Genomic DNA, 14,005 nt, shown 5'->3' on the forward strand with positions numbered 1-14,005 from the left:
AAATGCTTGGAAAGCTTTTGATTGTTTGCACATCGAGTTCTCCTGTCAGTCAACTAGAAACACTTCAAAGGAAAATATAATATATTAAATACATAATTGCAGTGTAAAATATTTGAGAGAATTTAATTATCTTCAAAAATAGATTTGCTTATTGAAATAAGTATCATTTGTTTGACATGGATTCATTAAATATTAGACAAAGAAAATGTGCAGGTGATTGTGTTTGTTCTACTAGATTTAAAAATTGAATAATAAGATTTATTCGCTGACCGTCAAACACAAAAAAACGTGGATTTTTGCCAGTGTAATTTTAATAAACTAAATATGAAGTTAAAAGCAAAGTTACTGTAAATAATCCCTTTCCTTATGCCAAGGCCTCCCTCTGACATCAAAGAGATCATGGGCTGGTGCACGGATCCAGAAGTCAACTTGAGCAAAACGGAGGGGAGGCGCTGGCAACTCGCGCGGAAGGTCACAGGAGAAACACTTCGTCTAGAGAAGATGTGCAAAGCTTTGCCCAATCGGACGTTCCACCATTTCTTGCCAGAGCACTTCATGGAGATGCTTATCAAAGAAAATTCGGGAATAGCCAGAGGATCAAGCAAGCAGGACTACTAACTACTGCCTTGGTGGGTTCAGTCCTTTTACTGTGAACTACAAAAATGCCAGTCGCTCCCATTCTGGCTTATTACATGGAGCTGTCCTCTCCTAGGCCCTTGCAGAGAAGGTAAAATAAATGCCAGAGCAAGGAGACAATAACCCACTGAAATCAGATGCTGTTTTCCTTTAACGAAAGTACCTTTCAGAGAAATATTCAATTTAATTTTGTCACTTTGAAATCATATCTGCGGAATTTCTTTAAATGCCTAGTTTTGACATTTGAAAACCTTCATATTTCTGAAAGTTTAACATTTCAGTGGTTGATATTTTAAAATACAACTTACCATCGAATGTTGTCTCTTTAAATCTGGCGGATGTCTAGGCTGTCACCTTCTCTCATACATCTAAATTCAACTGCAGGTTGTCTGGTTTTATTTCCCCTTGCTTCTGAGTGAGTGAGTTGGGGGTGTGTGTGTGTGTGTGTATGTGGGCATGCTGCAAGCACGTGTGTGTGTGTGTGTGTGTGTGTGTATGTTCTGACAGTGACACACGATGACTGCCTGCACAGACAGTCTCCAGGACTTCAGACCATGCCCGCTGGGAGCCCCGCCAAGCTCTTTGTAAATGTGTATTAAGAAGCTACACCCCCTTGTCTTTTAGGAAAAATGAGAACATCCTTGTCTACCCTTTCAGAAAGCCTTCCTTACAAATGCCTACTCCACAGATTCGTCGTACATATTTAAATTGGGGGTTATTTCAGGCTCCATCAGTATCAGTCAATGCAAACCTGAAGTCCCTCACATATGTGGATTTCTCTTTGCCAGATATTTCAATAATTTACAAAGAAACCCACGAGAGCAAAAAGGCAGGTTCCCAGGGTATCCTTTGACTCTCCTTAAGAGATCATTTTCACCCTGCCTGTTACTGCTGACTTCTCAAGAACACTGTCAGCTTCCAGGGGCGCTACCTTTGTCACTATGGTATATCCCCAGCGCCCAGCAGAGAACCCGGCATTAAGGAAGCGTTCACGAAATATCTACAGAAGAAGAATGGAAATGAGACACCCACTCTACCGTCCGGGGAAGAATGCATAACTCACGGCACTTCTACCCTCTTCAGAGTGGCTTCCCCTAGCCCAGCTGGCTGGTGCTCAATCAAGCTGGCTTTTGCTGGTTCGAGCTAGTTTTGTTGACCTGCCTTTTTTCCCCACTATAACTCAACTAATTTCACTGACTCCTAGAAGTCGCCCTGACTCCTAGAAGATTGGTCCAATTTTGAACTGCGTGTCTAGCAAAGCTGAAGTAGCTTGGAGAACAATTTTATATATTAACACTTGGCTTCTTATCTTTCTTTTTGATCTGCATTTCTTGTTCACTTACTTTACATTCTGTCTTTTGGTTTTGTGAACATATTTAGGAAGAGTGGGGCTTAAATACATGATATGCTCAAAGTCACATGTTAATAATTATTCCTGAAGGCACCACCACAGAAAAAAAGCCAAGCCATTGTTACTTAAGCGGAACCTATGAAAACATGGCGGTGGCTTTCATATTTCACAATAGTAACATAAGATATTGAAAAGATTCATCTTACTTCTTATAAGCCAAGTGAGTCTCGGAAATAAACAGAGGCATGTCCCTTTAAAGCGTCAATTATTAAGTAAGAAGAATGAGGAAATGGAAAAGTGTCACAATTCTCAGTAACTGAAGAAAACGATTAATCGGGATTCCTATCCTTTTTGGAATCAAGGACACATCTGATAATTGAATGAGAGAGGAACCCTCTTCCCACAAAACAGCCAACGTTACAGATAAATTTTTGCAAACACATTCAAGGGATTCACGCGCTCACCTACTCCCACTCACCATGCCCATCCATCACACTACAGAAAGGATAGTCAAATGGTAATCTGAAGACTTGGGCTCGGTGAAAATGAGGTATATGTGGTGAATATATCGATGTGACTGTACAATGTCTATCCTGCACGCTTACGGACAGAGGACTGCAGTTTCTCTTGTTATTAAAGTTTCCCAAATTAATTTTTGGTTCCGCAAAGCTATTACTTCTATGAAGTGAAGTTAGTACATGGTATTGAGTTTTGGTGTCTTCTTTCAAAAATCTAACATGAAAACTGGCAAAAAAAATGTGAGTTAATTTCAAAAACTATACTTTTTAATATATTACTCTGTAAAATAAAAAAATACGTGAGATGTGTGCTCTTAGTTTTATGAACTGCAGATTAAAACCTCCTGTACTATATAGATATTTAAGACATTTTATGATTGAAAATACTTAATTTATATGTTAATTCAGGATACAGTGAATCGACTCACACAAGTGCTAAGATGAAATATTTTAGCAACCATACCAATTTAAAAAGTCAGAAGTCCATTGAAGGTTACTTATGTTAGCTTTTGTGATCATTAATCTCATACATAGTTTTTACATCCAATAACTGAAATCTATAAATTAAACAACTTATTGAAGTCCAAATTATTTCCGTTACCTGATTCTACATAGATAAAACCAAACTACCAGAATGATTCAAAATCACTGTTGTAGTTTCTTCCAGTTATTTCATAATTTATCCAAAGATTTCCCAAATAGAATTTTTCCATAGTTTTAGTCTTTACATTTAAGTCTAGGAAATAAATGTAATAGATAATTTTCTTGATTTAAATAGAGTAGTATTATTAATTTGTTCGACGGTATTCAAAACTTACTTGGACACACTAATTTACTGTAATCTTTTATTGCAATATAGGAAGCTATTATCTGCTGATTTTTATATGATTTAAAGGAAGAAATGAAAATTTATAGATTTAAAGAGGTTTAGCTATTAAAATTACTAATAATCAGCTATGCAAAAAAACAATTCTATTTGGCATAAAGGAATTGGGAAGGATACCAAAACGAATAGGATACCAAAGATACAATTTTGATTTTTCTGTTCTACAATCTTTTTTAAGTTACCTTCACTCTCCTGAAATTCCTTATTTTGTCATCACAGCCATCTTTCCCCACAAATTTGAAACACGTTATCTATATGTCAGCCAGATGTTGGAATTTTCTCACAAAGACTTTAATTATTTTAAAGACTTGAATTATTTTAAAGTCTTTGTCAGAAAATTCCAACATCTGGCTGACATATAGATTTTCAGCTACTGACTATTTTCTTTCTTGATTATGGGTTACATTTTACTGCCCCTTACATGTCTAGCGATTTGTAATTATATACTAGACATTACTGATGATATGTTGTATATGATCTATATTCTGTTATCTTCTTCTGAAAAATGTTGATTTTTGTAGTAACAAGCAGATATGTTATCAGAGGATCACTTTAATTCTGCGAAGGCTTGATTTAGAGTGGGTCTATTTATCTTTTGTCCTTATTTCAAGGGCATAATTCTCGATTCTGGGACACAGACTCTACTCCTAAAGCACGGCCATTCCGAGGCTCCAATGAAAACCTTTAAGTGTTTACCAAACTCCTATCACTTGGCAGGATGAGCGCTCCAATCTGTTATGCCATCACCCGGCAGCTGGTAAAATCTGTCCTAACGTCCTTAACTTCGAAACTACTGCTTTCTGATGTGTTCCTTGGAGTCACACCTTGGGGGCACAGCTTACGGGTCCACCAGAGGTTTATATGTAGATTTTGGGAATCCCCATTTTCAGAATTCCCCCTCTCAATTTCCAAGTGTTTCGGCAGCCCCGAACTCTAACCTCTGACTCTCCTCGACATAATAAGAATGCCACTTGCTACTTGCATTCTGTCCCTGTGCACCATGTGAAACGGAAAGCACCCTCGGTGGAAAAGCCAGGTAAGTGTGGATCTCACCTGACGTGCTCTTCTTTTTTCAAGGCCCCCATCTCCTGCGGTTTCTGCTTGCTTTTGTTGTTCTGCAAACAGCTTTCAAACAATCTTTTTAACAGTTTATCATTCTGAGTGTATAATTGTTATCAGCAAGATGTGTACTTCAAAGATGGTTAGTACAATGAAAGCCATACCACCGATGCTGGAACGAGAACGTGGGAGATTTGTTTTTACTTGATTCCTGTTGACTTTTTTGTTTGTTCAGCCTTGGTTAAAATATTGATAAATTTCTATCTATAGCAAAGAGCCTCGAGGCTGAATAGTCAGGTTTTAAAACAGAATATTAACAGAGACTAGTAAGGCATTTTTTAAATGCCAAAAACAGAAAGTCAGAATTGTTTTCTTTCTGCATATGGCACTATGGGTTTTGGCAATTCTACAAGTTATATCTCTCTGTCATGTAGATCTAGCATCGAACGAATGGAAACTTGGGGACACTCTTATTTTTCTAATAAGAAATGGCATGCGACAATAAAGAAAGATGTGGAAAGGTTTAAGAACAAAAAGAAATGCAAACTAATTGAAAAGCGACCATTATAAGGGTCTCCTTAGCGAAGAAGTGAATTGTCTCTCTTGGACAGCATATGAGATATCTCTGTAGCATAACCAAAAACCTCATTATAATATTTTAACCATTTCTTTATCAGTCAAAAGTTCAAATTGTGAGCAATAGAAACAATATGGGTAATACAAGCTCAAAAGGAATCAATGAAAGGACATGGTTGTTCATGAAGGCTGTTTGCGAAGTTCATGCCCCAAAATAACAGAGCCACGTTCGAAATGGAGCCTGAGTAGCCACAGAAGAGAGACTGCCATGCGTGTCTTATGCCTCAAACCTTTGGAATGTTACAACAAGGAAAATGACCTTTAGACTGGACCTAAACAACATCGTGCCCCAAATAACTTACGGAAAGATTACGAGAAAGCAGTTATTATGACTACCGAACTGATGATAACCGAACTGAAAATTTGAAAACATTGTTTAGAATTAACATTCGCTATGTAATATTATCTGTACCAACAGAAATGCCTTCCTTCTATTGATGTAATTGTTCCCCTTCCCTATCTCAAAAATATCCAATGACTCTGCTTCCTAACGCGAACACTATTCCCTATTTCATCTTCAACCTGAATCTGTGCATCCAGAATAGCTAGAATTTGATCTCAAATAAATGCTGACCGTCTCTCATTTTGAAAGGCCTTTGGCTTTGAGGTTAACAGTCAGAAGCAGGGTTAGAGGCAGTGTCCCCAGGACCAACATGAAAATTCACATCACGGATCAGGACACTAAAGGTATCACTGCTGCTGCCACTGAGGACAGACACCAAAATTTTGCTCAGTAGATCTCACCACTGTGGACTTGAGCTACCACTGCTAGAACCGCAGCAACCAAGACTTCTGACAGCCAGATACAGTGGCTACTGTCAATGTAACTTGTCATCAGAACGGATTCTGTGTGGCCCCTGCGGCTCAAAACCATGAGCTGTTAATTCATAGACAAGTGTTGCATCGGACTGGCCGCGTGCCCTATGGATAGCTGTGAGAAAAGGTGGAAAAGGTGACACATCTCTGTCACTTTCAGATTCTATGATAGAGATGTCTCGGCCTCATGACTTGGGACAGTCTGCATACGCAGGAAGGTAATTTTGACACTGGGAGGAGATGCCCCCCACCTTGACGAAAAAGAATAAAAGACCCTTATACTATCCTTGAACCGGCAAAGAGAAAAGACAGAAACAACATTTATTAAATACCTACCCAGTAAAAGGCCCTTTGACTTAATCGCCACAGTGATCTTCAAGGCAGATACGACTGCTTTCCATGTGCAAGGATAGATTCTAAGGCTCAGAAAAAAACACACAGTGACAGAGACCAGATTTGTCATCTGGTTTATCTCGGTTCGAAGTCATATGTTCTTAAAGAATGAAAATAGTATACCTAATAAAAAGTTATGTACCAAATGTTTCCCACTGTATCTTACACACACTGCTACAGTGGAGGCCACAGGCCTTTCCAAAAGGCTTTATTTACATGTCTACACTCCCTGCTAGACTCTAAAGCCCCTCGCAGGTCAAGACAGCATCTTCTCTGAATCTATAATTAGCCCACATGGTGCCTGAGCACACAAGAGAAGCTCCATCCTTGTTTGCTGAATAAATTGCACAAATCTTGAAAATTCATTTCTGCAATGAAAGGGGTAATGCTGAGGTAGACAGAATGGCCCTGTGAAGTTGCATAATTTAACAGCTGCCCTATAGGAAGTTAGGAAGGGAACGAAACAATACAATGCACCATCTTAATACAGAAGGGGAGACGATGCTGTTAAAGAAATAAACTCCCCAATAGCAGTCATCTTAAAAGAACTTGCAGCATTCTAAGTCGGCTGTGCAGAAATACCCTGAGCGCATACAGACAGAATTAAACTATTTTTCTTGCCTCATACAGTCCATCGTCTTTTCAAGCTACTTCTTTATCCTGAATTCCAATCCCTTTGCCAAAAGGCATAGCTTAGCAATTTCTTCAGATAAAAATAAAAATCCTCTTAACTTGAAGGGAAATTGTAGTATATAAATTTCTTATGTATAAAGAAAGTCTTAACTCATATTTCTAAATTTATTACTATATATTTTTGCACAATGTTGATTCCTTAAGAGGGAGACTTAGGTTAGCGGAAAGCGTTTCATAACTGGATAGTCAATAGCTGGAACAGGTTGTGAAATTTTCCTCTCTGGCAACCCTTGAAAATTGGGCAGATCCTCATTTATCTTTGATGATTATTAGTCTGCCCGGGAGGACTGGGAACAGGCTTCGTGAGTTTCCACAGTTCCTTCCAGCCTGACTTATCGTTCCTCCATCATCAAAATGCTTTTCCTTAGCATCCCATGAGCCCGATTTTATGTCCCGATTGGCTGAAGTGCACCACAGGACCCTCGTGTTTTTACCTTCTAAGAATTTACAGTTTTTAGGACTTCTCCAGCACAAGCAAATCAACAAATAAAATACAATTAGCCCAATTCACACACAAATGGGGCAATGTACAATCTGGGCAAATTCAGGATAAGTGCCCTGGGCATGGGGAGTAAGGAAGGGGATGAACTTGAGCAGGGTGAAATTTGGGGACAGTGATAAGAGGAAGAAGACAGGCCTTCTAGACATGTGATGAGACCCTTCGGAGGACTGGAGTAAATTAACAGATGGGCTGTTTGCAGACTGTGGGAGAAAGAAAGCTGGGAAAGACAAAGGATCTCAGAATGGAACAAAATCAAAGAGCAGTTAAAAGGGAGAAGATGGATTACCACCACCTCGGATGTCAACTAGGAGGCCAGGGGAAGAACACAGGCCATGCCTTTTGGCAGAGGACGGACATCAGAGGACAAAGAAAGAGTTAAGGCAAGGGCAAGTTGAACGACACAGGTGGCAACAGCATTAAAGATTACCTCGGCTTAGAGAAGGGTCATAATAACAAAGATCTACCTCACCTTTTCCCTCCAATCACCCACAGAGTAGGATCTCTCAGCTGTGGCACTAATGACATTTGGGGCTGGGTAACTCCTTATCGTGAGGCTGTACGGTGCACTGTAGGAGGGTGAGCAGCATCCCTGACCTCGATGCACTTGATGCTAGCTAGTAGCATCCCCACCGCTCCAGTTTTGAAGACCAAACATGTCTCCAGACACTGCAAAACTTTCCCTGGGGAGGTGACAGGAGAGGAGGAGTAAAACGGCCGCTTTAAAAAATCACTAGTAATAATAGACAATTGAAAATCCTTTAATGAAAATGAATCTGCCTCTCACTTATGTATCTGTAATAAACCAAAAGAAGATCAACAAAACCAAATGTCATCGCATGCGCAAAGAGAAATCCAAACAAGATTAAAATGCTCAAGAGCAAAGATTTCCACCTAAAATTTCTTTGTATCTCTGAGGACCCATGAGAAAACACTGTTGTGAGTCCCCGTTTCAATTAAGTGTCAAATAAATGCATTCTCGTCTTTGAATTAAATCTTTGATCGCATGAAAATACAAACAGTTCCGGAGGAAAAACATTTTAAGGTATTATTTATTGATCTTTCATATCTTAGTTGAAATGAAGAGATTATCAGACTCTTTCAGAGAACCAAGTACTCGTTCTTGTTTTGAGGGAAAGAAACTAAGACGAGTAAGCAGGGTGACATGTGTATTTAGTTCTGCCCTTGCCCTTCAACATTCTCTCTAGTGTCACTGAGGCTGAAAACCTGGAAACTACATTTCCCACCATTCCTTAGGAACGAGGCTTTCCTTTACATTCTGCCAACATAAGCCATTCACAGAGCCCTGGTAGGGGAAGAGAGGGAAGACATTATCCACCAGCAGCAGTAAGAGTCAGATGTGTGCGTATCGACAGATAATATATGCAGAATTTTGTTGGGATCTTCCAAGTGGCTCCCTGAGAATCACTCCATTAAGCGTTGAAGACTGCTGATGTTGGATACTGGCTTCTTGTCGACCCTGCACTTCTTGAGTTCTTCATACCAGCAAGGTATGCATAACAGCCCATCCTTGACCTTCGCTACCTAATTCCTCTAACAGTGTGTGAGCAGACAATTCTCTATATTCAATCCCTTCCTGCTCACTATACCTAGAGTGATTTCTGGTTACATTACTCACCTTGACTAATACATGGATAAAGCCTTCAACTATGAGACCGGTGTACCACGGAAGTGAGAAACACTATACTTCCAAATGATGTCACAGTCACAGGTACTGGGACATCAAGTGTCAAGGGACACTATCTCATCCATTGTGGGAACCGAAGACCAAATTTGCCTCCTGGCTTCCTCTCTCCCAAGGCCAGTCCTGCCCTAAGGAATGCTGGGCTTATCATCATGAGAACTAAACCTCCAAACTGAACGTAAACACTGCCCTCTCAAGGTTTCTGATAAGTGAAGGTACTCCTTCTGATGGCAGGATGCTTACATAACCACACACAGCACGACTCCAGAAAGGTGATACATAGGTTAATACAAACAAACACTGTTCAGTTCATTCATTCGACAAAAATATTTTGGCATCGACGTACATACAGCTCTGAGCTAAACCAAAGAAGAGCAGGAGACTGTTGTTTAATCACTGATGCAATCCTAATCATTGTTATCCAATGGGAAATGAATATAATCTTCTCTGCTATTCAAAATTTTACATATACACTGTCAGTAAGATATATACTGTATGTGCAGGCCAACTCCTCTGCAAATCTCTCATCAGTCAGGAGGATTATAAGACAAACCTGGCATCCCAAAGGAGCTGCAGTTTGGCAGGCTGTAAGGAAATGAGGATTACAGCCAGAAACACAATGGCACGGGGTGGGGGACAACCGAAGAAGAGACAGACAACAAATCTCTAGGCAATAATCAATACCGAGGCAAATACTGATGGAATAATATAAGCCATGAGCATGTTTATTATCTCTTTGCAACTGTAAAATGGGAGAAAGAAAAAGCTCTGTTTAATTTTCAAATCAGTTCTATAAATAAGCACATTAACCCGAGGGGGTTGCATACACTTGGAGAGATCTATTCGTTAATAACTGTCATCACACACAGAAATGGGAAGCATCTTCCCTTCTGACGCACCATGCAGGGACACTGTCCTCCTCCCCTCTCCCACCCGTTTTTCCCTGACTCAACTGAAAAAGGCACAGAAATATTAGCAACTTCTTGGCACTTCATGTATTGAGTGTTAAAGCTAAAAGCACCATCGACATGCCAAAAGCACCTTGGTTTCATCACCATCTCTTAGAAGTGGGAATATTTTAAGCCTGAACACAAAGCAAAGCAATCAACTGGAGGACCAACCAGAAAGAGCAGGTGAGCACCCCACGCGGTCAAGCACCCCACGTTGCCAACCATCCCAAGTTCTCTGGCCCCCACTCTCATCCTAGTATCTTAATCGCAGTATCCTAAAGGCAGCGTCAATGCTTTTGTTGTTTAAGGATTTACTAAAAACATTCCAGGAGGATTTAGCATTGTTTTTCAATACGGAAGTAGGGTTTTGTTTCTGACTATAATAAAATATTACACGCTCTTTTCAAAATACCTTGAAAACACAGAAATAGAGAAAAAATACAAATAACATACAATCTTACAATCCATAGATAAGTAATCATTTTTCTGTTCTCATTCTCAACTTTACTATACACATAGATATAGAAAAAATTTGTGTTTTAAGGGGAAATTACGCATTAAGGCTCTAAACGTTAGAACACCCCTTGCTAAGTTATCTAATTCTGCCCGTGTGGTGGCTCTGTACCTTTAATTGCCTTTGAACTATTTTGCAACCCTGTAAATTGCAGATAACTGATACCAATGCAAAATAATACTTGACTATAGAGGGTAAATAAATTCAGTAAGGCGGAGGTGCAACCAACTCCCCTGCCCACTGTTCAATAAGCCGCTTTGGCAACCATTTCCAAATTCATTTCACTATTTCTGACCCATAAATGCGGTGGCAACTTGGATCTCTTTTGAACTGTTCAAAAATCTTACCAATTCCCTCACTGAAAGTGAATTAAACAAAGTCTTTAATATGTCCTCGTTTTACATCTGTATGAGAGTCACGGTTTTATTTTGTTATGAAAATTGTAATTTAACGCATAATGTTTTTTGAAATAATGGGACACAGCTACAACGGCTTCTTTGAGGCCTGCTTTATTCTTTGAACAATACATCAGAGCCCTTTTCCATGTTGATTAATAATAAATACATATTATTCCAACTGCATGATTGTTCCATACTAATGGATATTTAGGTGGTTTCTAATATTTTGCTCTGGTGAACAATATCACAGAGAACATCCTTAGACAAAATCGCATGCCCGTCCAGTTAATTCTTTGTGCAGATTTCTAGAAGTGGAATTGCTATGTCCAAATACCTGCAAATCTAAATACAGAAACCTGTTGCTGGCAGGTTGTATACAAGTATACGCCTGTGAACACTATATGGGAGGACCCATGTCTAGTAGAGTAGCAAACTTAACTGCCTGCAGGGCCAGGCAGGTAACAGAGATGTGTTACTCAGGCCTGCTGCAAGACCACAGAGCCAAGACCTATGATGGGGACTGAAGAGTGCTCGCTGCTCACCGCCTGCTCCAACAGCCATTCAAAAAAGAAACACATGGTCTACGGCCATGCTACCCTGAACAAGCCCAATCCCGTCTGATCTCGGAAGCTAAGCAGAGTTGAGCCTGGTTAGTACTTGGATGAGAGACCACCTTGGAATACCGGGTGCTGTAGGCGTTTAAAAAAGAAAGAAAGGGAAGGAAGGAAAGGAAGGAAGGAAGGAAGGAAGAAAGAAAGAAAGAAAGAAACACATGTGCACGCACTTTCCTAAAATTTAAATTGTTTGCTTTATTGAGTAAAGAAATGTCAGTGAGAAACCTGGCTTGGTTGGCATTAGCTAGTTGAAATAAAAAGTTCACTCTCTGAGACACGTTGCTTCCCTGTAAGTGACAGAGAAAACTTCCAGCAAGCTGTATATCCTTATGATCAAGTAAGAACTCACTGGGGGAGGAGAGCCATTATGTTAAAACAAATCAAAACCCAACGAACCTGCATCTGTAGTCACATCTTCAATCAATACGAAGTAGCTAGAAATAATCTAAAAAATCATTTAGATACAGGAACCGACATTTTAAAATACTGTACCTTATATTTCTAAAACTCGAAGAGAGTTCAATTTATCCACCTGGTAACCTTATCTCATCCTATTTAGTTTCTTTTTTTTTTTTTCCGGATAAAATATTTCGGCACATTTATTTCAAAACGATCATTTGCCCCCTTCAAAGTGGTCAGAGTAATTTGAATCCTCGGGGATTCTTTTAATTTTATGACCAGAGACACAAAGCTTGGAGAGACCCACAGAGTCTTACGGGGATGACATCTGAATATCCCAAGAGAGTCAAATAAATGCAAAACCAATCACACGGTGAAAGAAGTAAAATATCTCCTCGGGGGAGGAAGTCATCCATGAGTGGATGGAAGAATTATGCAAAATGCCACTTGAATCCAAGACCTCAATACTCTACCAGTGAGGTAGGTAATGCACCAGAGATGTAGGTGTCGCCAAGGAGGTTGTGGGAAATGCAGGTCCCACCCAGACCTCCAGAATCAAAATCTTCATTTCAATGAGACTCCAAGTGGTTCACTAACACAAATTCAAGATTGAGACCCACTGGTCAAGAAATAGAAATAGTCACAGTGACCAGTATTTCTCATGAATGTCACAAATATGAATAAAGATCAGCACACTGCAGCCTTGGCTGAATTAAAAACTGGGTGAATTGAGATAGCAACTCCAACGTACCTCAGTGAGAATGATTTTTTTTCCTTTTTGGATGTCTTTTAATCTACTAAAGGTTTAGAATCGTGCATAGAAATGATGGAATAAATTAATCCGCAGTATTAAGAGTTAACCTCTTTATACTTGATATTATAAATACCTTATATTATTTCAGAGAATTTGGTATATGGAATATCTAATAGGTTATAGGCTTGGAATTCTATTTTAAAATGTGTACGTGAGTAACTGGTTTAGATTTGAATTTAGACATTAAAAAACCATTTGTTAATGTGACTGGGATATTTAAGAGAACAAAACTTGTATCTCTGAGTTTAAAACAATAGTTTTATAAGAATAATTTCAATACTTGGAGGGATTCTTTTAGACAATTAAAGGACTTTAAAAGAAATATAAAAGTGTAGTTTTAAAAATTTAAGGAAATTTAAATTTATCCTCATAAAAGTGACTTTGAATTTTGCTAGAATTAAAAAAAAAAAAAACCTAGTTCTCCTAAATAAACAAGATTTTGAGCGTGTAACTTGACTATCCCGGATATCGACTAACTCCAAAAATGTCCCTCAAATAATCTTTTCTGTGTACAAAAGTCACCCTCAACGTACATACAAGAAAATCACATTTACAGCCAGATCTTGGATAAAAGAGAAGAAAGGCAGCACTGGGATTGAGTTTATGTTGGCATTGTTTTCAATAATTAAATGCAGGGCTTGCTATCGGCATTACCCAAGTGTTGTTCTAGCAATAGAAAAGTGTGAAAAGAAACAGCATTCCCTCTGAAAACTCCATGGGCATTTTCCGTATGCCTTTGCTTTCATTAGCTTTACGCCTTAGAGAATCTAAAATCTTGGGACTTCAAGATGGAATTCGAAAATGCGACAATTACTTTTATAATATTTTCTTACGTACTAACCTAAATCATACACGAAACTTCCAAATTTAATGTAACGGTACTTTACAAAACACTAACAGTCCCCAAATTTCTTCCTCTATCCCCGACACCTGGAACACGTACATTTCCTAATGGGGCAGCTTTCCTCAATTTTTTAAGTGCCTCTGTGATTAACCTGTAGAATTTGATTTCTCACCTCTGCTAGCTTCTTTCTATAACTGAAAGAAAGCAGTGATATGCATCTGGTTATGTAAGTTAATTTTAACCCACATCCTAAAGACAATCAGGTCATATAGAAAGGCCC

At 39.0% G+C, this 14,005-nt stretch overlaps 1 long non-coding RNA gene and 1 pseudogene across 1 annotated transcript; one reads left to right on the forward strand and one right to left on the reverse strand.

Annotated features, from left to right (window-relative positions):
* Window positions 1–3,886: 3,886 nt before the first annotated feature.
* Window positions 3,887–10,116, reverse strand: LOC120611575 (uncharacterized). Its single transcript, XR_005655230.1, has 3 exons — window positions 7,960–10,116; window positions 6,239–6,998; window positions 3,887–4,622 (listed from the first exon to the last, which is right to left on the reverse strand). It is a non-coding gene; the product is annotated as an uncharacterized LOC120611575 (long non-coding RNA).
* A 1,517-nt stretch (window positions 10,117–11,633) lies between these two features.
* On the forward strand, window positions 11,634–11,752 carry LOC120611913 (uncharacterized; annotated as a pseudogene).
* The last annotated feature ends 2,253 nt before the right edge of the window (window positions 11,753–14,005 follow it).

Source organism: Pteropus medius, unplaced genomic scaffold (assembly GCF_902729225.1).
Source record: "Pteropus medius unplaced genomic scaffold, Ma_sr-lr_union100, whole genome shotgun sequence".
NCBI lineage: Eukaryota > Metazoa > Chordata > Mammalia > Chiroptera > Pteropodidae > Pteropus > Pteropus medius.